General features: G+C 50.5%; 1 pseudogene across 1 annotated transcript; it reads right to left on the bottom strand.

Moving 5' to 3' along the window:
* Nucleotides 1-583: 583 nt before the first annotated feature.
* LOC144951271 (uncharacterized) lies at nt 584-7426 on the bottom strand (annotated as a pseudogene). Its single transcript, XR_013640462.1, has 2 exons — nt 7331-7426; nt 584-2868 (listed from the first exon to the last, which is right to left on the bottom strand). The product of XR_013640462.1 is annotated as an uncharacterized LOC144951271 (transcript).
* Between the last annotated feature and the right edge of the window lie 17652 nt (nt 7427-25078).

Genomic DNA, 25078 nt, shown 5'->3' with positions numbered 1-25078 from the left:
GTACCTCCCCCCACTCACCCCCCCGTGCCAGGCTAGGTGTATGTACCCACCCCCACTCACCCCCCTCTCTCTGTCTCTCTCTGCTTGTTAAATCATCACCACCACGGTGCCAGGCTAGGTGTCTCTACCCCCTCCCACTCACCCCCGGTGCCAGGCTATACGGGCGATCTTTGTGTGTTGGGAGCAAGTTTGAGTGTCATGTAACCGTGGGAGTTGAACGGGCGCCTGCTGCTACTGACAATCGTTGACAACGGTTGGATAGACGCTGATAGACACACACACAGACAAGACCAGGTGGACAGACACAGACAAGAGGAACAGAGACTGAAAAAGATACACAGAGACTAAAAAACACAGGCAGAGAGACACACAGAGGCGAACAGAGACACAGAGGCGAACAGAGATGTTGAATCGAACTCGCGGAACTCGCTCCATTGAAAGAGATTCCTCGATCTTTGTCCATCCCCAGAAGTCGTTCTAGTTTCTATTTATTTCATTGTGTGTGGTGTGTAGTGTAAGCCATGTGGGATATCGATGTACACGGACATGAACAACATCAGCAGACAAGACGTCTTTCATACTCTTTGGTTCTTTCGGTAAAGTCACATAAATTTTTAATTCGTGTTGTTGAGAATGTATCTCCTCTACGTGTAACTTTAAGTGGTTTGCCTTGTAACAGATGAATGATCCGAGTGTGCTCCCTATTTCAAAGACAATGAGTTGCTCCAGAGGGAGACGCTTCCTGAACACACAAAAAAACCCTTTGACCTGTATCACAAGAACAATGAGCCTCACCTGAGTGATCTGTACAGGTTACTTGCAAAACACACACTGTGTCCTAACATGACTTATTCAATGTTTGACCCTTATAGACAAAATGGTACATGTACGCACACAATCAGACAAGTATTCATTCAAAATTAGTGACAGGCATATTAACAAAATTGAATTACTGCACTGAAATATACTGCATTAGGTTACATTGCATTAACAAGAAGCTAATTTAAAAAAATACGCACCGTCTGCTTAACAGTGTATGTACAACATACTAATGCACCATTCAAAACGAGTCGGCCATTGCATGCTGGTGTCTGGGTCAAAATTGATAAAAATTCTAAACATTACCTACAAACTCCACAACTGAGATGCCACATCAACCATCGCCCCCTACTGACAGGCTCTTGTCCACATGCAGGCCGGTGCAGGGCCACCACCTTGTGCCACACAGGGGCAGCTGCTACTTGGGGATGCTCTTCGAGTGTTTGAGACGAGAAACGATACAAAACTCCGAATTGCCGAGGCAATTAAGCAAGCACAATATAAATGCAATTGATAACATTGAATGCTTGGGAGCTTATTGGCATTCGCTCCTGGTTAGAGGTCTACCCAACACACAGGTCCACAAAGACTGGCCGCTCTTACCCTGCAGGTTGAACCTAGGAACTGAGTGTTCAACTTCACATTCTTGTCATTAGAGGCCTGTGACAATGGTGCATCTATTGGAGCGGCATCGTCTAAGGCAGTGGTTCTTAACCTTGTTGGAGGTACTGAACCCCACCAGTTTCATATGCGCATTCACAGAACCCTTCTTAATTGGAAAAATAAAATATTTTTTCAAATTGAAAACATAGGTACATGTTTTACTGGTGCACAATCATATGAGTCAGGTGTGTGTCTTAACCTCCGCCGAACCCCTGAGACTGACTCACCGAACCCCTGGGGTTCGATCGAACCCAGGTAAAGAACCACTGGTCAAAGGCTTACGCATCTCCCGGGTCTCCATTTGACTTTGTATTGTCTCGGAGGAAGTCCACCCACACCTCCACTTCCACAAACTGCTGGGAGTCGCCTCGCTCTGCCTCACAGTCAGAATTCTCCTCCTGCTTCACGTTGCCTCCATCGATGTGAAAGTCCGATTTGGGAGTTGAATCTTCATCTTCACATTTTACCTTCACTTCTTCGCTTTTCACCATCACGTCTTCACATTTCACCTTCACCTCTTCATATCTCACCTTGATTTCTTTAAAAGTGTCCAAGCTGGGATTTTCTTCCAGTTCTTGTTTGATGAGGGATGGGCTCATTGCGGCACTTTGACTTTCACAAGCTGATTTCACACTCCACTCCTGGTGGATCTTCTGATGCTTGCGTGATCTCTGGTGTTTTTGAAGATGTGCTAACTGAGCAAACGCCTTCCCGCACGGAATGCACTTGAAGGGTTTCTCTCCCGTGTGTGTTCTCTGGTGTGCTATAAGAGAAGATGCATTTATAAACGACTACCCACACACACTGCACTTGAAGGGTTTCTCTCCTGTGTGTGTTCTCTGGTGTATTACAAGAGTAGATGAATGTGAAAATGCCTTCCCACACACACTGCACTTGAAGGGTTTTTCTCCCGTGTGCGTTCTCTGGTGTGCTACAAGATGAGCTGAAAGTGCAAACGTCGTCCCACACACACTGCACTTGAAGGGTTTTTCTCCCGTGTGTGTTCTCTGGTGTGCTACAAGATGAGCTGAAAGTGCAAACGTCTTCCCACACACACTGCACTTGAAGGGTTTCTCTCCCGCGTGTATTCTCTGGTGTTTTACAAGATGAGCTGAACGCGTAAACGCCCTCCCACACACACTGCACTTGAAGGGTTTCTCTCCCGTGTGTGTTCTCTGGTGTATTACAAGAGCAGATGACTGTGTAAACGCCTTCCCACACACACTGCACTTGAAGGGTTTCTCTCCTGTGTGAGTTCTCTGGTGCCGTGTCAAATTTCCAGGACGATCCGTGCTGAATGCACACCGGTCGCATTGTTGCCTTTTTGCACCGAGCTGCGCCGAGTGCCTTTGCTCCATGAGACCAATTCTGCAGAGGCAGCGACAGCTGCAGACAGAAACAAAGAATATCCACACCATCTACACGTCAGTATCGAGGCACAGAGGAATGCATATACACAGTCACACGTGACTTACACGTCTATAGTTATTCATATATTTATGATATAGTAAAAAAAAGTGTCCCAAATTCATCACACGGGCTGTTATGGTACACAATGAGAGGGCAAATGGTCATAAACATGCCTGGAAGCCCTCGTATCTTCAAAATGAACGTTAACCCGAAACTCAGAGCACACAATTTCAGCTGTTTGGCTTCAAAATAAATGTTTATGAAAGCTAAATTCAGCTGACATAGCAAAGGGTGTTGAAAATAATACTATTTGTGTCATGCACAAATGCATAAATTAATGTTCAATCGCAACTTAGAGGTGTGAAGCCAGGCACAGATGTCCTTGATTGCTGGGATGAGCAGTTCCGACTTCAGCTGCTGCACGTGTGTGCTGTGATCACTTCCTGACTCCATTCTTACAAAGAGTTCCAGAGGAAAACTAAAATAAACTACTGTTTTGATATAACCTCTGTGCTCAATAGAGTTAATAGACTTTACTGCAAATACAAACTTGACACTGTCACACACTCAGAGGTGGAGCCAGGATTTTCAGGTAGGGGGGGGAAACCCCTCCAGCAATGAAAAATGACAGGAGTTGTTAGTAAGTAAGGAGTTGTTAGTGAGAAAGGAGTTGTTAGTGAGAAAGGACTTGTCCCTTGCTTTTCATTCGACGCGTGTGATCGTCATCGCGCTCGCTGAACGTGTTGATGCCTTCAGGAAAGAAAAATAAACTTTTGTATTTTGGGGGGGGGGGGGGGGGGAATGACCATGACGTATGTGGCATCAACCCGCATCACACCTGAGCTAAGCGCTCTGCAATGCTTACCCCCCTACCACATGGCTCTTCGCGCGCCGTACTTCTACAGCTGTTCACAGCGTGCCGGCAGATTTTAGGTGGCGCTTCGCTCCTGGCCGATTAAGTCATTGGCTTCTCGGAGTTTCAATACTAATCCGTGTGAAGAACGGGTACAACTGCCATCTTAAATATAAAGCAGAACTTACACCTGTTTGTTTGTGTGCAGCAGCAAAAACTCTCCAACGCTGAGCTCTGGCGTCATGAAATTTTCACAGCTTATGCTGTCTGGAATGTCTAAGCGAGCGCCGCGTCATTCCCTTCCCGAGTGGCAAAAATCGACCTGACGTAGCAGTGGGTTCAGGTTGAATTTCCTTGAGTGAAAACATCCGATTTAGGTAAATTGAAGTGTTTCGGCTTCTTTCTTGCAAGCATCAATTTTTTCAGGGTTTTTCATTGAATTATGAGGGAATATTAAATTAATCCAAGACAAGAATCCAAGTCCCGGGCGAAGCCGGGTAGTGAAGCTAGTTACTAATAAACCCCAATGATCCTATCGAAATTAGGGATTTCTATCGGATCGTTGGGGGGGCACGTGCCACCCCACCCCCACTGGCTCCACCACTGTCACACACTGGCATGGTTCACAGGTGGTGGTGTGTCAAGACCCACGCCTGGCCACCTTCACCTGCTCAGTATTAATGCTTCCTCACTCCACCAAGTAATTCATTGAGGATCAACCAACACAGCCGAGGCTGCGTGTCTCTCTGTGGTGAGATGTTAACAACCTGTCCTGGCATACAGGAAGTCGTGGGTTCGATCCCGACCCTGACGCCTGCTGTATATTTGTAGTTTACGTGTCTCTCTCTCTCCCCGTTGTCGCGTGGATTTCCTTCCCGATCCCCGGGTTTCCCCTCCACATGTAGAGAGTGAACACCGCCACGCGTCTAGAGTGAACACCGCCACGCGTCTAGAGTGAACACCGCCACATGTCTAGAGTGAACACCGCCACGCGTCTAGAGTGAACACCGCCACGCATCTAGAGTGAATACCGCCACGCGTCTAGAGTGAACACCAGCACGAGTCCAAAGCGAACATGGCCACACGTCCAGAGTGAACACCGCCACACGTTCAGAGTGAACACCGCCACGTGTCTAGAGTGAACACTGCCACGCGTCTAGAGCGAACACCGCCACGTCTAGAGTGAACACCGTCACTTGTCTAGAGTGAACACCGCCACGTGTCTAGAGTGAACACCGTCACGTGTCTAGAGTGAACACCGCCACGTATCTAGAGTGAACACCACCACGCGTCTAGAGTAAACACCACCACATGTCTAGAGTGAACACCGTCACGTGTCTAGAGTGAACACCGCCACGTGTCTAGAGTGAACACCGCCACGTGTCTAGAGTGAACACCACCACGCTGTTGACGTGCCTCACCTTGTTATTGTGGTTGTGGGCAGGTCGCTTCTGAAAACAAGAGCGGTATAGCAGCTCAAGCGGGTGTGGCCTGGTAAAAAATGAAAAAAAACTGTGTGAATATTTAAAACAAAACAAGTTACAAAGTAGCGAGCCAGGTGAAGGGAAATTAAAACTTAAGCAAGATACTCTTTGGTTCTTTCGGTAAAGTCACATAGAATAAATAAATACATTATGTAATAGCATACGACGTTTCAACTGCAACACAAGCAATCATCATCAGGTACAAATGAAAGAGAAAAAAAACCTATTAAACTTAGAGTCAGCTAACATAACAGTCAACACCCTACCTGGTTGATAACGTTCTTCCAAAGATTGCTCAATTTGAGAGAGAGACACGGAGACACATAAGCAGAGAGAGAGATGACACAAAGACGCACAGAGAGAGACACACATAGACACACAGAGAGAGATGACAGAAAGACACACAGAGAGAGACACACACACATAGACACACAGAGAGAGATGACACAGAGACACACAGAGAGAGACACACATATAGACACACAGAGAGAGATGACACAGAGAGAGACACACATAGGCACACAGAGAAACAACGCCTCTGTGTTGAGGCCTTAAATAGAGAGAGGGGGGGTAGAGAAATTAGCACGTCAATGCAAGGCCGTAGCCATGAAGTCAACATTGGGGGAGACCAAATATTCCACGGGTCTGGGGTCCCCCCCCCAGAAAAATATCTAAATTTGAAAACTATTTTCCTGCCATTTCCTCCCTAAAATATTTTTAAAAGTTCACTAACACATGGGATGGACTTTGTTTTATTTGATACAATGTCTAATAGGGTATTGTAATACATTGCTCTGTTTTTTTCTTTTTAACCTTTCTTGTTTCATAGTATGTAATGGCAGAGATTAGGGATTCATAAAGTACAACGCAATCCTATAAACAGGAATCTATGCATTGGTATATAAAGACAAGTCCAGATTTCGTGGCCAAGGTTTAGCAAATTGTTGTCTTTATTAACAGAGCATCGCAATTTTTATTTACAAATATTTTTACAGAAACATATTGGGGGGCATATTTGATTATTATACTTATTATAACACATTATAACATTATAATTATGACATATTATACTTATTACAACATTATAATACATATATATTATTATAATTATTATAACATATTATACTTATTATAACATTATAATTATTATATATTTTAACATAATATTATACTTATTATAACATGTTATAATGACGGCCTTGTGTCAATGAGAGACTTCGAGGTTTGGTGACTGCACAGAGAGAGAGAGACACTTCATGTAATGCAACACAGAGTCGGTCAACACACCAACTAACGTACTCTTAGGTTTTTTCGGTAAAGTCACCACGTAGGTAAAAAATGAAATTAAAATTAATAAAAGTAAAAATAGAAATAAAATAATAAAATTATAATAAATCACGCCTCACTTGATGCAGAAAATTATAGTCTACATTATAGACTGCCAGTACACTCACCCAGCTTAATAACCAGGCTACAGTCTACATTATAGACTGCCAGTACACTCACCCAGCTTAATAACCTGGCTACAGTCTACATTATAGACTGCCAGTACACTCACCCAGCTTAATAACCAGGCTACAGTCTACATTATAGACTGCCAGTACACTCACCCAGCTTAATAACCAGGCTACAGTCTACATTATAGACTGCCAGTACACTCACCCAGCTTAATAACCAGGCTACAGTCTACATTATAGACTGCCAGTACACTCACCCAACTTAATAACCAGGCTAGTCTACATTATAGACTGCCAGTACACTCACCCAGCTTAATAACCAGGCTAGTCTACATTATAGACTGCCAGTGCACTCACCCAGCTTAATAACCAGGCTACAGTCTACATTATAGACTGCCAGTACACTCACCCAGCTTAATAACCAGGCTACAGTCTACATTATAGACTGCCAGTACACTCACCCAGCTTAATAACCAGGCTAGTCTACATTATAGATTAAATTAATAAAAACGCCTCACTTGATACAGCAAATGTGGCTGTGACGGTGCCACCTGATGACGGAGACTTGTGTTGCCTCCGAAACGTCGTGATTTGTTTATATTTTATTCTATTTTTACTTTTATGAATTTGTATTCATTTCTTACCTACACGGTGACTTCACCTAGAACTAACGCGTCGCCTGGCTGATCGCGTTCTTCCACAGGTTGCTCAACTATCTTCTTGGTTCTTTCGGTAAAGTCACTTAGAATGGAAATACTAAAAAATAAAAGGGAATATTATTTCATTATTTCCATTCTACGTGATATAAAACATAATTAAATTGTATAGTTTTATTGTTTTATTTTTTTATTTCTATTCTACGTGACTTCACCGAAAGAACCAAGAATATGAATCACTGCAGTCACGAAAGCTTTAAATCGAAATTGCTCAACTAAGCGAGAGAATTGAAGCGAACGCGACCAGGCGAGGGCAGGAGGCAAGGCCCCGCGTTGTAAAGTTCCAACTTGGACATCGCTTCCATGCTCGCTGCTACTCAATTGACATCCCTACGAGAGAGAGAGCGAGGCTCTACCTCGGTAAACAACAACAACCACAACAACAACAACAACAACCACCACAACAACAACAACCACAACCGCGATGAGAATTTCTCACCTCAGATTTCAGTTCCCGCGCGGAGCGTCAACTTTCCGTTACCTCGTGACGTCACGCGGCGGCAGCTGCAGGTGACATGACGTCACTTGTGGGGTACAAGACACTCCCTTCCCACAATGAGCGGCTCTGTAACTTACATAAATTATGTTAATGAGCCTGGCCCAATCGTGGAGGGATGGGCTGTGGGTGCCGAACCGGTCACAACGTGACGTCTTTCACGAATAAATTATGTTAATGAGCCCCCAGTCAGTGGGTGTGGCTTTGCCCAAATAAGGATAGTGCTTGAATAGATAACGGAAGTGACCCAGGCAGAGGTGACGTCACGCTCCCTTGAGACCGGTTGGGGTGAAATCTTTGGTGACATGACGTCACTAGCAAGGTACACCTCCCCCTGGCGTTTCACGCCGATGAGGTCATGCTGAGTGGTGACGTCACGTAGCGGGATTAGAATTTAAGTTGATTAAGATTAATTTTCCATTGCTCCCTCCCTTGAACAGAGACCCCTTAGGTGTGTGAGCTCAGCTCAACAATGTGGACATTATTGTGTGTGTACACACACATGGACAGTGTGTGTGTACACACGTGTACATTGTGTGTGTGTGTACACTGTGTGTGTGTACACTGCGTGTGTACATTGTGTGTACACACTGTGTGTGTGTACATTGTGTGTACACTGTGTGTGTGTACACTGTGTGTGTGTACACTGTGTGTGTGTACATTGTGTGTACACTGTGTGATGGCTGGGTGTATGGAATTTATGTGGTTGAGGAATTGGTCTAGAGCAGGCCGGCCATGTGGCCAGATGACCTCTTCCACAAGGTCGGGCGTAGAGTGGCAGTCTGGATGGCGTCAGTCTCAAATTTCTCCATGAAGACGTTGGCTACAACCGGAGATAGGGGGGAGCCCATTGGGGTGCCCTCAGTTTGCTTGTAGAAAGTTCCATTCCAGGTGAAGTATGTATTGGTTAAGCAGTGTCTCACCAGGGGGGGTACCCCAGCATTCAGGCTTTGATGAACCAAGTCTTCAATGATTGCGATGGTGTCAGGTACAGGAACTTTGGTGAATAAGGAAACCACATCAAAACTGACAAGCAGGTCGTCTGGGGACAGGGAAACGTCGTGAGAATTGCATTTTATTATGTTTAATTTTTATTATTTTATTATTTCCCTTCTACGTGACTTACCGAAAGAACCAAGAAGATTTACTGTTTGTTTTCTATCTGATGACGATTGCTTGTGTTGCAATCGAAACGTCCTATTCTATTATTTAATTTATTTCCTTTCTACGTTACTTTACCGAAAGAACCAAAAAGCAAAATGAAAATTCGCTGAAATAACTTGACCAACATGGTTGCTTCTTCTTGGTTCTTTCGGTAAAGTCACGTAGAAGGGAAGTAATAAAATAATAAAAATAAAACATAATAAAATAATTCTCACGACGTTTATTATGTTTTATTTATATTATTTTATTACTTCCCTTCTACGCGACGACTTTACCGAAAGAACCAAGAAGATGAATCCCTGCTGCAGTCACGAAAGCTTTAAATCGAAATTCAAAACGCTATACCACAGAGCCCATGGCATTTCTGACAAACACCACCTGACTGGTGAATTAAGACATGTACATCGGGCCCTCAGGATGAACGGATACTCTGACCGTACTATCAGCCAAGCTGTCTCTCCCACCACACAGAAACAGCCACATGAAACTCTGACCAAAACCATCACGTTGTTGTATCCTAACCCTTCTTCCAAACTTGATATTTTTATATATTATCATCATTGATATATAATGAATGAAAACACCCCAAAGCACAGCAGACTGCAAAACACCAGGTGTCACTAAGTGATGAACTGGAGGAGGGCTGGGATGACAGAATTTGCAACTCTGTCTCAAGGAAGATAAATCCAGGGTGAGTGGTCAAATGAAGTGGGTCAGCAACGCTGTGTGCACAGGGGAGGGAGCTGATTAACAACCCTGCCCGGCTGAACGTGAGGGGGCCTTTGACCTGAAATTAAGAATAACACTCCCAGAGCAGAAGGTTGGATGGCCACAGTGAGACGAATAAGAGCGTTGTATATCAAGGATGCAGACTCAGCTGAATAACAAGGCTGCGGAGGTTACCAGGAGTTCGCGTTCGCCTAGTTAAGTCAAAAAGCTCAATTATTCTGTATTGCTATTAAAGTAACGTTAAAGTCGGAATTTAACAACAGGATAGGCTAAAGTTATTGATATTCACACCCACTCCAATTAAACCAGGCCACAAGTTACGCCTACTGAACCATCACCATCATTAAGTCAATATGAAATGTTATTTCCATACTTTAATACTTAATATACAACTCGACCCAAAGCATATGACAATCAGAACCTTCCTAAGTCAAAATTGAATCGCACCCAGACAGGAGCGAATAGTCGATATAAGGTTGAAGAGGGAAGGAAATTAAGAGCACGGCGAACTGCAAACGTAAGCAAAAAAGCCGGGAACAACACACCAAGCCCAGCAACAGCGAGTCGGGCTTCGACAGGCCATAAAAGTAGGAATGATAACTCCCGGGGTCAGGGGACATCAGAAAAAGCAAGCAGACAAAAACCAGAACTGACTCCAAGGTTCAACCGCCCTCACCTACAAGGAGTGACGGAAATTAATGAGGCCTTGAGTTAACGGCGTCAGCTGGACAGCAACAGCAACGGCGAGCAGAGACAGAGTGAGGCAAAAACCTGCGAGGCTATGAAATGCAACTTCATGTCAGTGAAGCCCTGACCAACAAGTTAAGTTAAAGACATCACAATACATAATATCGTACATAACATCAATGTTAACGCTATTCACCGTCAACTATATTCCGCTTATATAACCATGCAGACACCAAGGAATACGAATTCCTAGGATCAAGAAACTTACCCCTTAACCTAAGATATCGGAAATAAATTAATAATAATAAGCCTATGCATGAAAGACAAAAGTAAAACTTATGAAAAGCCAGGATAGCGGGATAAATCACCACTAGGTCGCAATAAAATACATAATAAAAGAGCGATGTTAAACCCAGGGTCGGAGAGAAAGGGAGATCCCGGCCGTCTTTGTATCCCCGCAGCGCGGGATGGAAGTGTGTATGTGCTCGGGGAGGCACCTCCACTTGGGTCAAGCACCACGATGGGAAACGACACACCTTAGGCTACATACAGAATCATAACTGGGAAATGGTAAGGGACAAATGTTAATTTAAAACTTTTTAACCATGTCTGTGTGCGTCTGTGAGGGTCGGAGGGAGTGTGCCCCTCCCTCCAGGTCGTGCAACACGGACAGAGACGCCTGTGAGACGATTTGTAACGTCTGTGTTTTGGTTCATGAAGAAGGCCAGACAAGAGATAATATTGCACCCAGACAGAGAGACGACTTCGAGGCAATTTGTAACATCTGATTGTTTGCTCATGGATTTTATGGAGGGAGTATGACAACGGAAAATACCGTGGGTGATGCACACAAGGACACACGGACGTACGGACACACACATGAACACACCTACACACGGACAGATCCTGACACAGTAAATCAAAAGAAAACCCCGCCTTGTGGGCAGGACCCAAAGGGATTTTTCGGCATAAAAGAAAGGACCCTGAGCATTGGAAACCAGTTCGACCAGGAGAGTCAACTCATCACGAGTTCGACCAGCGGGTCGGCTCCGGAGCGAGCTCGACCGAGCGGGTCGGCTCGACTCATCTTCAGCTCGACCGAGCGGGTCGACTCAAGGGCGAGCTGCGACTAACGGGTCGGCTCGACTCTTCAGCTTCTGGGACTCAGCCGAGTTCAGACGGCTCTCGGGGCTCGACTCAAGCGGCTCCCCGTCTCCTCTGCAGGCGGGCAAGACCCGCTTGACAGCTCAACTCGGCCGCGACAGCCCAACCTCTGCCGAGTCGAAGGTCGCTCTGCAGCTGAAGGTCGCGGTTTGGCGACGACGCTGCGAGCGAGCTGTGGGCGCCACCTACCGAACGGGTTCCGAACTACGACAGCGTATCAACAGGCATCCAACCAATTCACCACGGCGACAGAGGAGCGACTAATACGTATGACGCGCACCGCCCCCTCACCACACGACCACCAGGCGTCTGCTTGACATAAAGAACCGACTCCGAACACTGACTATTGAAGACAACTCTTACCACTCAAACCCACTCGAACCCATAAGCCATCCGTGGCTGTGAAGAAAACACTCGAGACCAAGTGATGGCCATCCGTCGTTTATAAGAGTATTCGTAATTTTATCTTTAATATTTAGTGGGCTGTACTCTTAATCGCATAAATTCCCAACAGATCCATCAATACGAATTGATTCTTGGCACCTCCTTCCGCCGAGCAACGCTCACGTGGGGAGTGGTGGCCCACCAGATCCTTATCAGGTGATCTGGTCCCCAATTAGTAAATTTGATATAAGATAACGATCTTCGGAAAAGGAGCATCGTCGCCGGCCCTTACTCCGAGTCATTCTGTTGTCAGATAACCTGCCGATGTATCTGTTGAGATTGGTGCCTTTAAGAATAATAACTGTTTTGATTGTGTTTTTTTTATCGCCGTATAATCTTTCAAGTATCTTTCATTCATTAACGTTAAGGTTTTTCTTAGCATAGTATTTGCATGTTTTAACGACTCTCTCTCACTAACAACCATCGCGTTACGCGGGATCCATGTGCCGTTGTCAAGTGAAATCAGACAATCATTGATGATACTGTATTGATGCCGTGTTGACGTTCCGGGATTGAGAGTTCGCATACTATATCATAGTTGAAGTTGAATTAGTAATAAATTGATTAATACAGAAGTGGTTGTGTGATTCTTTCCTGAAGTCTATGCATAAGATCTGCTTCTGCGTTGAGATCTGAACTTGGTGACCTTAATAAACACACTAACACATACTCAGTAAATGTTAAAGCGATAACGGGGCGAACCGGGGACCTAAAGATAAGCGAGAATGAGACGAACCTAGACAACGATGCCGAGTTAATCTAAGTTAATCTTGCATACTTACACCACACCTGCATAACTACATAAGATTAATTGCCTTATTCCGATCGAGAACCCACCCTCGTCACCGAGGCGGGGTCTGGTTATCATAACGACTGGCATTATCATAATTACACCCACTCGCATAATTACTACAATTACCTCTCGAATTGGCATAATTAAATGTGCATAATTACATAAATTAACATATTTCCGGATAATTACACATTGGCCAAGTTTCATTTGATTACTATTATTTTCACTGAATATTCATAACCCACACATACAACATAATAATTTCACCCACGCACGCATACAACATAACAAAATTTTCATTACCCACATATACAACAACGTTACCATACATAGCTGGCGTGACCAAAAAGATCTCCAAAATTCTAAACAAACATAAGATCCAAGTCCGATTCAGTATAGTGCATAAAATCCGTGATCTGATTCCATCTGTGAAGGATGTCGTTCCTGACTTACAGTATCCTGGAGTCTACAAATTGAGTTGCATTTGTGGTGATTGCTACATTGGAGAAACGAAACGTCATGTTTCTGATCGTGTCCGCGAGCACAAGTCAGATCTGAAACACGGCAGAACTGATTCTTCTGCCGTTGCCGATCATTGCTACAACTCGGTGGGCTCTCATGAAATTATCTTTTCCGAGACCAAGGTTCTCTGCAAACCTCCCGGCTACCATCAAAGGTTTGTACACGAAGCCATACAAATATACAAACACAGACATAATTTCAACCGTGATGATGGGTACAAACTTAGTAATCATTGGAAAGATGTTATCAACCACGCAAAAAAGACTTAATTACAATTTTTTGGACCATCTTATCTGACAGGCACTATTTTACTTTACTTTACCGAGTGTTAACATCCCCAGTTATTTTTTAACAGTACTCTCTTCATTGTTCAGCCAGCATTGGTATTAACACGGGCATTTTCGTTCTTTTGTCTATCATGTGTATTAGAGCTTCCCTCCCCCTCTCTGCCCATTGTGTTGGCGTGTGCGGCAGTTGGCCGCTTGCGCATAATCGCTCCATTGTGTTGGCGTGTGCAGTAATTAGCCGCTTGCGCACAATCGCTTGCACGCCGTCGCCCACCCTTTTGGCCTCGCCCCCCCTCCCTCCCGATACGTTCCATTCATTGGCTACCATAGTCTGATGAGCTCCCCCCTCCCTCTCCTCCCCCCCTCAACTCGCTTTTAAGGGATTACATCTTGAATCATTGCCTCACTTGATGCAGCTAATCTGGCTGTGACGGTCCCACCTGATGACGGAGACTTGTGTTGCCTCCGAAACGTCGTGATTTTTGATTTTATTTTATTTTATTTTCATTCATTTTGATGTTTTACCTACGTGACTTTACCGGAAAAAACCTAAGAAGAAATTTAACATGGTTGCTGCAGCGCCACCGTGTGGACACATAGTGCAACTGCAGCGCCTCAGCGCGCTAATTGTAGCAGTGGAACTGTTCGGTGTCTTCACGGCTTCATTGCAGCCAACCCGCTTGGGACAAACGCCAGAACGCCGCCGCAGCAGTAGCAGCGTGGGGGGGCTGGTCACGTGGGTGGGGGAGGGGTGGGGCTGGTCACGTGGGCTGGGGGAGGGGCGGGGCTGGTCACGTGGGCTGGGGGAGGGGCGGGGCTGGTCACGTGGGCTGGGGGAGGGGGAGGGGCGGGGCTGGTCACGTGGGTGGGGAGGGGCTGGTCACGTGGGCTGGGGGAGGGGCGGGGCTGGTCACGTGGGTGGGGGAGGGGCGGGGCTGGTCACGTGGGCTGGGGGAGGGGAGGGGCGGGGCTGGTCACGTGGGCTGGGGGAGGGGCGGGTCTGGTCACGTGGGTGGGTGGGGGGAGGGGCTGGTCACGTGGGTGGGTGGGGGGGGCTGGTCACGTGGGCGGGGGGGGGAGGGGCTGGTCACGTGGGCGGGCGGGGGGGCTGGTCACGTGGGCGGGCGGGGGGGCTGGTCACGTGGGCGGGGGAGGGGAGGGGCTGGTCACGTGGGCGGGGGGGGGGCTGGTCACGTGGGCGGGGGAGGGGAGGGGCTGGTCACGTGGGCGGGGGGAGGGGCTGGTCACGTGGGCGGGGGAGGGGAGGGGCTGGTGACGTGGGCATGGGCTGGTCACGTGGGCGGGGGGGGGGCTGGTCACGTGGGCGGGGGAGGGGCTGGTCACATGGGCGGGGGGGGGAGTGGCTGGTCACGTGGGCGGGGGGAGGGGCTGGTCACGTGGGTGGGGGGGGAGGGGCTGGTCACGTGGGTGGGTGGGGGGGGGGGCTGGTCATGTGGGTGGGGGGGGAGTGGCTGGTCATGTGGGCGGGCGGGGGGGCTGGTCACGTGGGCGGGGGAGGGGAGGGGCTGGTCACGTGGGCGGGAGGGGCTGGTCACGTGGGCGGGGGAGGGGAGGGGCTGGTCACGTGGGAGGGGGGAGGGGCTGGTCACGTGGGCGGGGGAGGGGAGGGGCTGGTCACGTGGGCGGGGGGGGGAGGGGCTGGTCACGTGGGTGGGGGGGGAGGGGCTGGTCACGTGGGTGGGGGGGGAGGGGCTGGTCACGTGGGCGGGGGAGGGGAGGGGCTGGTCACGTGGGCGGGGGGGGGAGGGGCTGGTCACGTGGGGGGGGGGAGGGGCTGGTCACGTGGGCGGGGGAGGGGCTGGTCACGTGGGCGGGGGAGGGGAGGGGCTGGTCACGTGGGCGGGGGAGGGGCTGGTCACGTGGGCGGGGGGGGGAGGGGCTGGTCACGTAGGCGGGGGAGGGGAGGGGCTGGTCACGTGGGCGGGGGAGGGGAGGGGCTGGTCACGTGGGCGGGGGGGGAGGGGCTGGTCACGTGGGCGGGGGAGGGGAGGGGCTGGTCACGTGGGCGGGGGAGGGGAGGGGCTGGTCACGTGGGCGGGGGGGGGGAGTGGCTGGTCACGTGGGCGGGGGGGGAGGGGCTGGTCACGTGGGCGGGGGGGGGAGGGGCTGGTCACGTGGGCGGGGGAGGGGAGGGGCTGGTCACGTGGGCGGGGGGAGGGGCTGGTCACGTGGGTGGGGGGGGAGGGGCTGGTCACGTGGGCGGGGGAGGAGAGGGGCTGGTCACGTGGGCGGGGGAGGGAAGGGGCTGGTCACGTGGGCGGGGGAGGGGAGGGGCTGGTCACGTGGGCGGGGGGGAGGGGCTGGTCACGTGGGCGGTGGTTGGAGGGGCTGGTCACGTGGGCGGGGGAGGGGAGGGGCTGGTCACTTGGGCGGGGGGGGGGAGTGGCTGGTCACGTGGGCGGGGGAGGGGCTGGTCACGTGGGCAGGGGAGGGGAGGGGCTGGTCACGTGGGCGGGCGAGGGGCTGGTCACGTGGGCGGGGGGGAGGAGCTGGTCACGTGGGCGGGGGAGGGGCTGATCACGTGGGCGGGGGGGGGAGGGCTGGTCACGTGGGCGGGGGAGGGGAGGGGCTGGTCACGTGGGCGGGGGAGGAGAGGGGCTGGTCACGTGGGCGGGGGAGGGGCGGGGCTGGTCACGTGGGTGGGTGGGGGGAGGGGCTGGTCACGTGGGTGGGGGGGGGGCTGGTCACGTGGGCGGGGGGGGGAGGGGCTGGTCACGTGGGCGGGCGGGGGGGCTGGTCACGTGGGCGGGGGAGGGGAGGGGCTGGTCACGTGGGCGGGGGGGGGCTGGTCACGTGGGCGGGGGAGGGGAGGGGCTGGTCACGTGGGCGGGGGGAGGGGCTGATCACGTGGGCGGGGGGGGAGTGCTGGTCACGAGGGCGGGGGAGGGGAGGGGCTGGTCACGTGGGCGGGGGAGGGGAGGGGCTGGTCACGTGGGCGGGGGAGGGGAGGGGCTGGTCACGTGGGCGGGGGAGGGGAGGGGCTGGTCACGTGGGCAGGGGAGGGGAGGGGCTGGTCACGTGGGCGGGGGAGGGGAGGGGCTGGTCACGTGGGCGGTGGGTGGAGGGGCTGGTCACGTGGGCGGGGGAGGGGAGGGGCTGGTCACGTGGGCGGGGGAGGGGAGGGGCTGGTCACGTGGGCGGGGGAGGGGAGGGCCTGGTCACGTGGGCGGGGGAGGGGCTGGTCACGTGGGCGGGGGAGGGGAGGGGCTGGTCACGTGGGCGGGGGAGGGGAGGGGCTGGTCACGTGGGCGGGGGTGGAGGGGCTGGTCACGTGGGCGGGGGTGGAGGGGCTGGTCACGTGGGCGGGGGAGGGGAGGGGCTGGTCACGTGGGCGGGGGAGGGGAGGGGCTGGTCACGTGGGCGGGGGAGGGTCACGTGGGCGGGGGGGGAGGACCTGGTCACGTGGGCGGGGGAGGGGAGGGGCTGGTCACATGGGCGGGGGGAGGGGAGGGGCTGGTCACGTGGGGGGGGAGGAGCTGGTCACGTGGGCGGGGGAGGGGAGGGGCTGGTCACGTGGGCGGGGGAGGGGCTGGTCACGTGGGTGGGGAGGGGAGGGGCTGGTCACGTGGGCGGGGGAGGGGAGGGGCTGGTCACGTGGGCAGGGGGGGGCTGGTCACGTGGGCAGTGGGTGGAGGGGCTGGTCACGTGGGTGGGGGGGCTGGTTGGGGCGCCCCCGTGCGTGGTGACGTCATCGCGCTCGGGTTGATTGAACCCGAGCGCGATGACAAGAATCTGATCTGTCCAGGTTACTTGCAAAACACACACCGTGTCCTCACACGACTCATTCAATGTTTGACCTTGTAGACAAAATGTTACACGTACGCACACAATCAGACAAGTATTCATTCTAACTTATTGACAATCATTTTTACAAAGTTAAATTACTGCACTGAAATATGCTGCATCAGGTGACATCGTATTAACAAGATAAACAAAAAACACTGTCTGCTTAACAGTGTATGTACAACATACTATTGCTCCATTCAAAACAAGTAGGCCATTGCATGTTTAATGTAGCAAATTCTAAAAACATTATCTACAAACTCCACAACTAAGATGCCACATCAACCATCGCCCCCTACTGACAGGCTCTTGTCCACACGCAGGCCCGTGCAGGGGCACCACCTTGTGCCACACAGGGGCAGCTGCTACTTGGGGATGCTCTTCGAGTGTTTGAGACGAGAAACGATACAAAACTCAGTGTTGCTGGGGCAATTAAGCGAGCACCATATAATGCAATTTTGATAACATAGTGAATGCTTGGGAGCTTATTGGATCTCGCTCCTGGTTAGAGATCTACGCAACCCACAGGTCCACAAAGACTGGCCGCTCTTACCCTGCAGGTTGAACCTAGGAACTGAGTGTTCAACTTCACATTCTTGTCATTAAAGGCCTGTGACAAGGGTGCATCTATTGGAGCGACATCGTCTCAAGCTTACGCATCCACAGGGTCTCCATTTCACTTTCTATTGTCTCGGGGGAAGTCCACCCACACCTCCACCTCCACACTGCTGAGAGTTGCCTCGCTCTGCCACAGTCAGAATTCTCACGACGTTTCGGCTACAACGCAAGCAGCCGTCCTCAGGTGAAGAATGAGACGCCGCCAAGCTTGGAGCGTATTTTGAAGCTGGAGCGTACATTTAAGGCCTAAAGGTTCAACCTCCATTTATCCAACGTTCCTCATCTTTGGACACCCAAAGGGCGACAGATCCCAACATCTTCAGGGGCTGGTCACTGTACTGGGTGGGCTACGCTAAGCTCACCATATACAGGGCAAGGAGGGTGGTCGTGGAGGGGAAACGTCCGGCCAGCAGCCTGGGCATCTTCCACACTCTGGTCAGTGCCAGGGTGTGTGGACTGAAATTCCAGCATGAAAAAATTGGAGAAGCTCCGCATCAAGCGGATTTCACAAGTAGTACTAGTCGCATTCCTGCATTTCCCATACATATGCTAAATTCCTCGCGAGTGGTGAGGGCGAGTGGTGAGGGCGAGTGGTGAGGGATAGGGGTGAGGATGAGCGTGAGTGGTGAGTGGTGAGCGGTGAGGGAGATGGGTGAGTGGTGAGAGTGAGTGGTGAGGGAGAGGGGTGAGGGAGAGGGGTGAGGGAGAGGGGTGAGGGAGAGTGGTGAGGGAGAGTGGTTAGGGAGAGTGGTGAGGGAGAGTGGTGAGGGAGAGTGGTGAGGGAGAGGGGTGGGGGAGTGAAGAGGACGTGAAACTTTGATGAATTTACCTCAGCGTCGCGTGTTAATGCGTGCGCATATTTTTAACGCGAATTAAAAATGGCGTCCACCCTGCAGCGACGGCGTTGCTGCCTGTTGCCAGGGGCAACCGCCCTGGTCGGCGTCTCGCGCATGCGCAACGGCGTGCTTCGTCACGTGCCGGTCGGCAATAGTAAATAAATAAATATGGAGAAACCGCACTAAATCGAAAATCGGACCGATTTCAAGGTGACGGACGAAAAAACGGAAATGCCTATTCCCTCCGCGGGGCACGGGACGTGCCTCCTGTTGTGTTTATACCCCCTTTTTATATTAAGAATAATGAAGAATTGTTTTTTCTTCTATTTTTATTTAATAATGAAAACAACCCACTCCTCCTCACAAGCACACCAGGAATCCATGAAACATGGAGGGCCATTAAAACGGTAAGATTTCGGTCACAGAGAGGTCATAGACATCCAGATGGACAAAGATCGATGGACTAACCTCCCAAGACATCTGGATGTCTACAGATAAGGTGCAGAGTAAAGGATAACAACGGTTGCAACTCGCGTTTTCTTTAACGTTTTCCTTACCGAAAAGTAGAAACTTAACAAAAAGAATTAACCAACAAACAATAGGGGCTTGTTATTAGATATTCCCTTATATTACTCGTATTCACCGTATATATATATTATTTTGTATTGTATGTTTCTATCTACCTGACCAAAAAAAATAATAATTACGAATTCCAACAGTTAAGGAAGCGTAAGTGGCAACTTACACTTAACCTCAAGACATAAAAAAAAAATAACTCGAGTAAAACAGTGCGATCCCTGTATATAGATAGACAACAAACATCAATAAACTCTACGAAATACGTGTTAATAACCATGGTAAATCACAAACCGAATAATAATTATTAAGTGTTAGAACAACGGTCATCCAGAAGAATAGGAAGTCAAAATAGGTCAACCACGCACAACTTAAAGAATATGCATTCCATAGAACCAAAAATCTCCTCGGCCACCTTTGTCTTCCAACGATTTGGCACAAACACATACCAGCCTGAATACGTATTGGGGGTCTGGCCTCGGAATGACCCACTCAGAGGGAGGGGTCAAAGGGTCGCGAGGGGGGGGGGGTCTGTGCTGGCATAGCTGGGACATCTGTTTCTCTCGTTGTTGTTCCTCTCGCAAGAGATGCGCAGAGAGGGGAGTCACGTTTTGAGTTTTAAGCACAAGCGCACATCACGAATGAGCAGTCTGGTTCGAGTGGCGCTCACTCTCGCAACTCGGCTCGCAAGAGAGCTGGGGCAGATCGTGCCTCGAAGAGAGATGGAACGAGGAGGGGTCGTTCGAGTCGCAGAAGTCTGAGTTCAACCTGGGTCGAGGCTGGGTTCAGCCGTGCTCCGGCTGGCGGAGCGTCGTGAGGGAGCAAACACCGATGCCGATAGCAGGTGTCGCTTCTCGCAGAACGAAGTTAAGTGCGAGTGAAGCTGGCAGCTGCACGAACAAAGGAAAGCACGGAGAAGAGAGAGTGACGAGTGACAAGCAATCGACCTATAGAAAGGGCGGAAACCATCAAGCGTCGACCAAGCGAGCATCGCAAAGGACGAGCAGCAGCGGATGAGCAACAAGAGCCATCGTTCATCGCCAGGGCGCTCCAAGCCGGTGAGCGCGCAGAGCCACTTCGTCCAGAGCCTGAGCCAACACAGCCTGAAGTAAGGGCGGGTGTCCGTGTGAAGTTGGCAGCGATCAAGGAGAGAGGGACAGCAGCAGCACGACTCGGGCATCACCGAGCATCGTGCCGACTCAACAATCATCCAGCAGTGGAGAAGCCTAGAGCTGCCACCAAGAGAGAGAGAGCGCCATCGAATGCGCCGTGTGTTTGATACACACACACCGACCAACACCCAGTGAGAACAGACAAGACGTCCAGCAGCGACGACGGAACCATCAAGCGCCAAGCAAGCAAGTTTCTTCAAGGAACATGGTGCCAACGCCGCTCAATCCAGCAGTGGAGAGAGGGCGCAGCACGGGCTCGCTGCGGCCACGCCCAAGCCAGAGAGAACCTCTCTGGCCACTGTTTGTATAATCCCTCCCCCACCCCACAAGCTAAAGACAAAACTCCCGGCTCTAATTTTTTTAAAATTAATATTACAAGGGGACAACGCGCACACAACACGCACACGAATAAGATTTTAAAAAGTTATCTTTGTGTTTCAAAAGGGGTTGCCATTTCAAGGTGGTGCGTTCAATATCAACTGATCGTGCAAAGCAGTTGCTGCCGTTGAGTTACATGAATAAGAAATGTTTTATTTTTCGATTTAAAGCTTTCGTGACTGCAAGGATTCATCTTCTTGGTTCTTTCGGTAAAGTCACGTAGAAGGGAAGTAATAAAATAATAAAAATAAAACATTCTCACGACGTTTCGGCCACAACGCAAGTAGCCGTCCTCAGGTGCCATAGACAAACCCAACATTAAATCCTCCCCGTAGAGACGGTTAAATTGCAGTCACGAAAGCTTTAAATCGAAATTTAACCGCCTCTACGGGGAGGGTTTAATGTTGGGTTTGTCTATGGCACCTGAGGACGGCTACTTGCGTTGTGGCCGAAACGTCGTGAGAATGTTTTATTTTTATTATTTTATTACTTCCCTTCTACGTGACTTTACCGAAAGAACCAAGAAGAAGAAATGTTTTAGTCATTTATTTTCGTTAATTGCATAATCTTGCCGATTGAATCTATTGACGTATACTTTTGCCTTTGCATATTAGCAGAGGTGTGGACTCGAGTCATGTGACTTGGACTCGAGTCAGACTCGAGTCATGAATTTGATGACTTGCGACTCGACTTGGACTTGCATAACAATGACTTTGTCCCACCTCTGCATATTAGTGTCATATGTTTGTTTAGAATTAAAATTGCTTAACACCAAGTGTTCGAGTGCTTCTCTCCCAGTCCATGCAAAACTGTCTACCTGCGATGAGATATGAATTTGGAGACCTAACATAACATAAACACACTAAGATAATCAATAAATGTGTAATGCGGGTGTAATCGACCTTCGGGATGTGACGTCACGGGGAGGTGGAGTCATGTGACGTGGGAGGAAGGTTCGGGTCCTTAAGCGGTAAAACCGGAAGGAGAAGGGAGTTGGGTTGAGACTGGAAAAGGGTGAGGCCACGCGGGCGAACCAAGGAGGGGTGGCACCGTCGGCCAGCGGTGGCCAACCCCGGAGACAGTAGTGGGCTACTGGAGGGAGTGAGGCTGCAGCGAGTACAGCCAGGGAGGCTGTGTAAGAGAGGCAGCGGTGAGGCTGCCAGGAGCTACGGGAGCGACAGAGAGAGAGACAGCAACGAGGCTGTCAGAGTCTACGGGAGTGACCCAGAGAGGGGGGCTGCAGCGAGTACAGCCGGAGGGGCTACGTGAGAGTAACAGCAGCGGGGCTGCTACGGGAGCGGCGGAGACCAACAGCGGAGCTGTTGGCGGTGACGAGAGAAACAGCGAAGTCGGCACCGTGTGGAAGGAGATAAATAAGGACAGCCGTGTGGGAAACAGAAACCGAACCAAATAAAGGACACCGAGCCAGACATCGTGGTCAAGTCTTTTATTACAAATGTTTAATCAAAGATAATCGGTTATCCTGATTGATACAACTCTGGATAACGAAGCTAAGGCATAATTATAATAACTGCATACATTAACATAATCACAAGCATTCGCATAAATTACTACGATTATCTCCGTGATAATCATAATTTATGTATATTATTACATACATTAACATAATTCATGCGAATTACGCATTTTTTTGAAACAAGAGCAGTACAGCAGCTCAAGCGGGTGTGGCCTGGTAAATAATGAAAAAAAAACTGAATATTTAAAATAAAACAAAGTTACAAAGTAGCGAGCCAGGTGAAGAGAAATTGAAACTTAAGCAAGATACTGTTTGGTTCTTTCGGTAAAGGCACGTAGAAAAAATAAATAAATTACATAATAGTTTTAGTTTCATTTATTTGGTATAGCCCCGTGAGCCATTCGGCTCTTGAATCGGGTGCAACCGCAACAAACAAACAAAAACATGAACGAGAAAACAAACCTAGTAAACTTAGAAATGTAATGCAATACAACACAGAGTCGGCTAACATAAGTCAACTCCCCAACTGGTTGATGACGTTCTTCCAAAGATTGCTCAATTTGAGAGACACGGAGACACGGACAGAGAGAGATGACAGAGAGAGAGACACACACACACACACATAGACACACAGAGAAAGATGACAGAGACACACAGAGAGAGACAAAGATAAAGATCCCCCATATAGCCTTAACAGACTGTAGGGGCAAGTGCTGTTAGCGAGCACCTATGAAGGCCAGAACGGTACACGAGGGGGTGGGTGGCCAGCACCACGCCCGACCGCCTTTGTCTCCCCAGTGGCGATTTTACACACCTCACCGGGTACTCATTTGAGGCTGAGTCGACCTACGTACACTCACTCACGGACGTACACTCACTCACACGGACACTCCACATGCAGCTGTGGTGCCACAGCGACGGGGCCGCTCTGCCGAGCCAGGGAGCCGCCCGGCTTCCCCCACCGCACTGCCCCCCATCACCCCCCCCCACATAAGCACACATCCGCATTCCCCCCCCCCCCCCCATAGAGCTGGAAGGGAAGGTCACCTGATCGACCGGTTTTTATCCGAGAAACCCTCATCGGGATTAATTCTCACGGTTTCTGGCGATCAGGGAATTGGATGACCTCCCCTGTGCTACGTGGCACCGCGGCGCTGCGGCCGGCCTTAATATGGTGTGGTCGCGGCGTGGGGCATTTGGCCACCGCGGTTGAGGCGCATTTCCCCCCACACAGGCGAGTATCGACGGGGCAGGCAGAGGGAATAAGTATTGCGATGGAGGAGCATCATTAGAAAACACGCAGCGCATCTGAACTGCATAATCAGGCACCCCCGCACCGGCAGCGGAGGGACGACGTAATTACGCTCGGGCACGCAGGCACCATTATTAGGGGAGTTAAAGGATGAGGCTATTAGTATGAATAACCTGGAGAGCGGGGTCACGCGGGCAGCCGTGCACAAATTCCCACGGCGCACCTTTGTCATGGACGCCGCCGCATGAACCTCAATGATGGGGGCCTGCGTGAGAAAGGGATTAATTAGGATTTACGCACTCACTGATTAGCGGATCAAAAGCGCCCGGAACCGCCGTGCACGGGCTCGAGGTGCACGAGCCCATTGTTCAGCGCAGCATCCCTTTGAGGTAGGGAGAATAAAGAGGGGGGCGCAAGGGGGAAGGGGCTCTCTTCTCTCCAGGCCAGCGGACCAGCAGCAGCTCCAGCCAGCGACCCGGACGTCCGTGTGACGTATCGAGGTACCTCCGCGGGCGCCAAACAGTGAGTGGGGAGGTGAAGTAGGATAATAGCAGATAAATAGGGAATAGGTACCGGTTTAGTGGAATAGGCCAGCCTCGTCGACTCACCGATTCAACATTAGTTACCAGGTAATAAATCATTAATAGCGAAGCATGGTCTCGCGTGATCTTGTCGTGCAGTGTGTGCGTGTGTGCGCTCCGTGTGCGATACAGGTGCGCGATCCTAACGTGAGTGGTCAGTGTTGAGCGAGTGCCGTGCAGAGCTGCGTGCGTGAGTGCGCATACGTTCGTTACGTGGCGGATACGGATGCGCGTTGGTAACGTGCCGCACAGGGCTATAGACGGGCACACGCTCGCAGTGTGCGAGAGCTGTACGTAGCGGTGTAAAGAGAGGGGGAGTGGGGCGTTTGATTGATGATGCTGTGCGCACGTATGCTCGCAGCGTGGGAGCGCGGCGCGAGGCTGTAACCGTAGGGGCGTCGCGTTCGAATGCCGGCGAAACCGTAGCGGGTAATAGGGAGGTGGGGTAACGTAAACGAAATAGGGGATGGAGGCGGGAGGGATCTCGGGGGCTAGCGACCCCCACACAGCGTCCCCCCGACTCCTCCATTGAGCTCATGCCCTCCAAGATGCGGGAGGTGCTGGTGGTGGTGGTGGATGAGGAGGTGGAGGTGGTAGGGGTGGTGGTGGTGGAGGTGGTATGGACGGTGATGGTGGAGGTGGAGGCAGTTGTAGTGGTGGTGGTGGCGACTAGCAGCACTTGCCCCTACACCGTTA

This window comes from Lampetra fluviatilis, chromosome 61 (genome assembly GCF_964198595.1).
Source record: "Lampetra fluviatilis chromosome 61, kcLamFluv1.1, whole genome shotgun sequence".
In the NCBI taxonomy this organism is placed as follows: domain Eukaryota; kingdom Metazoa; phylum Chordata; class Hyperoartia; order Petromyzontiformes; family Petromyzontidae; genus Lampetra; species Lampetra fluviatilis.
The sequence above is the reverse complement of the archived record's forward strand: the minus strand, read 5'-3'. Positions and strand labels throughout refer to the sequence as shown.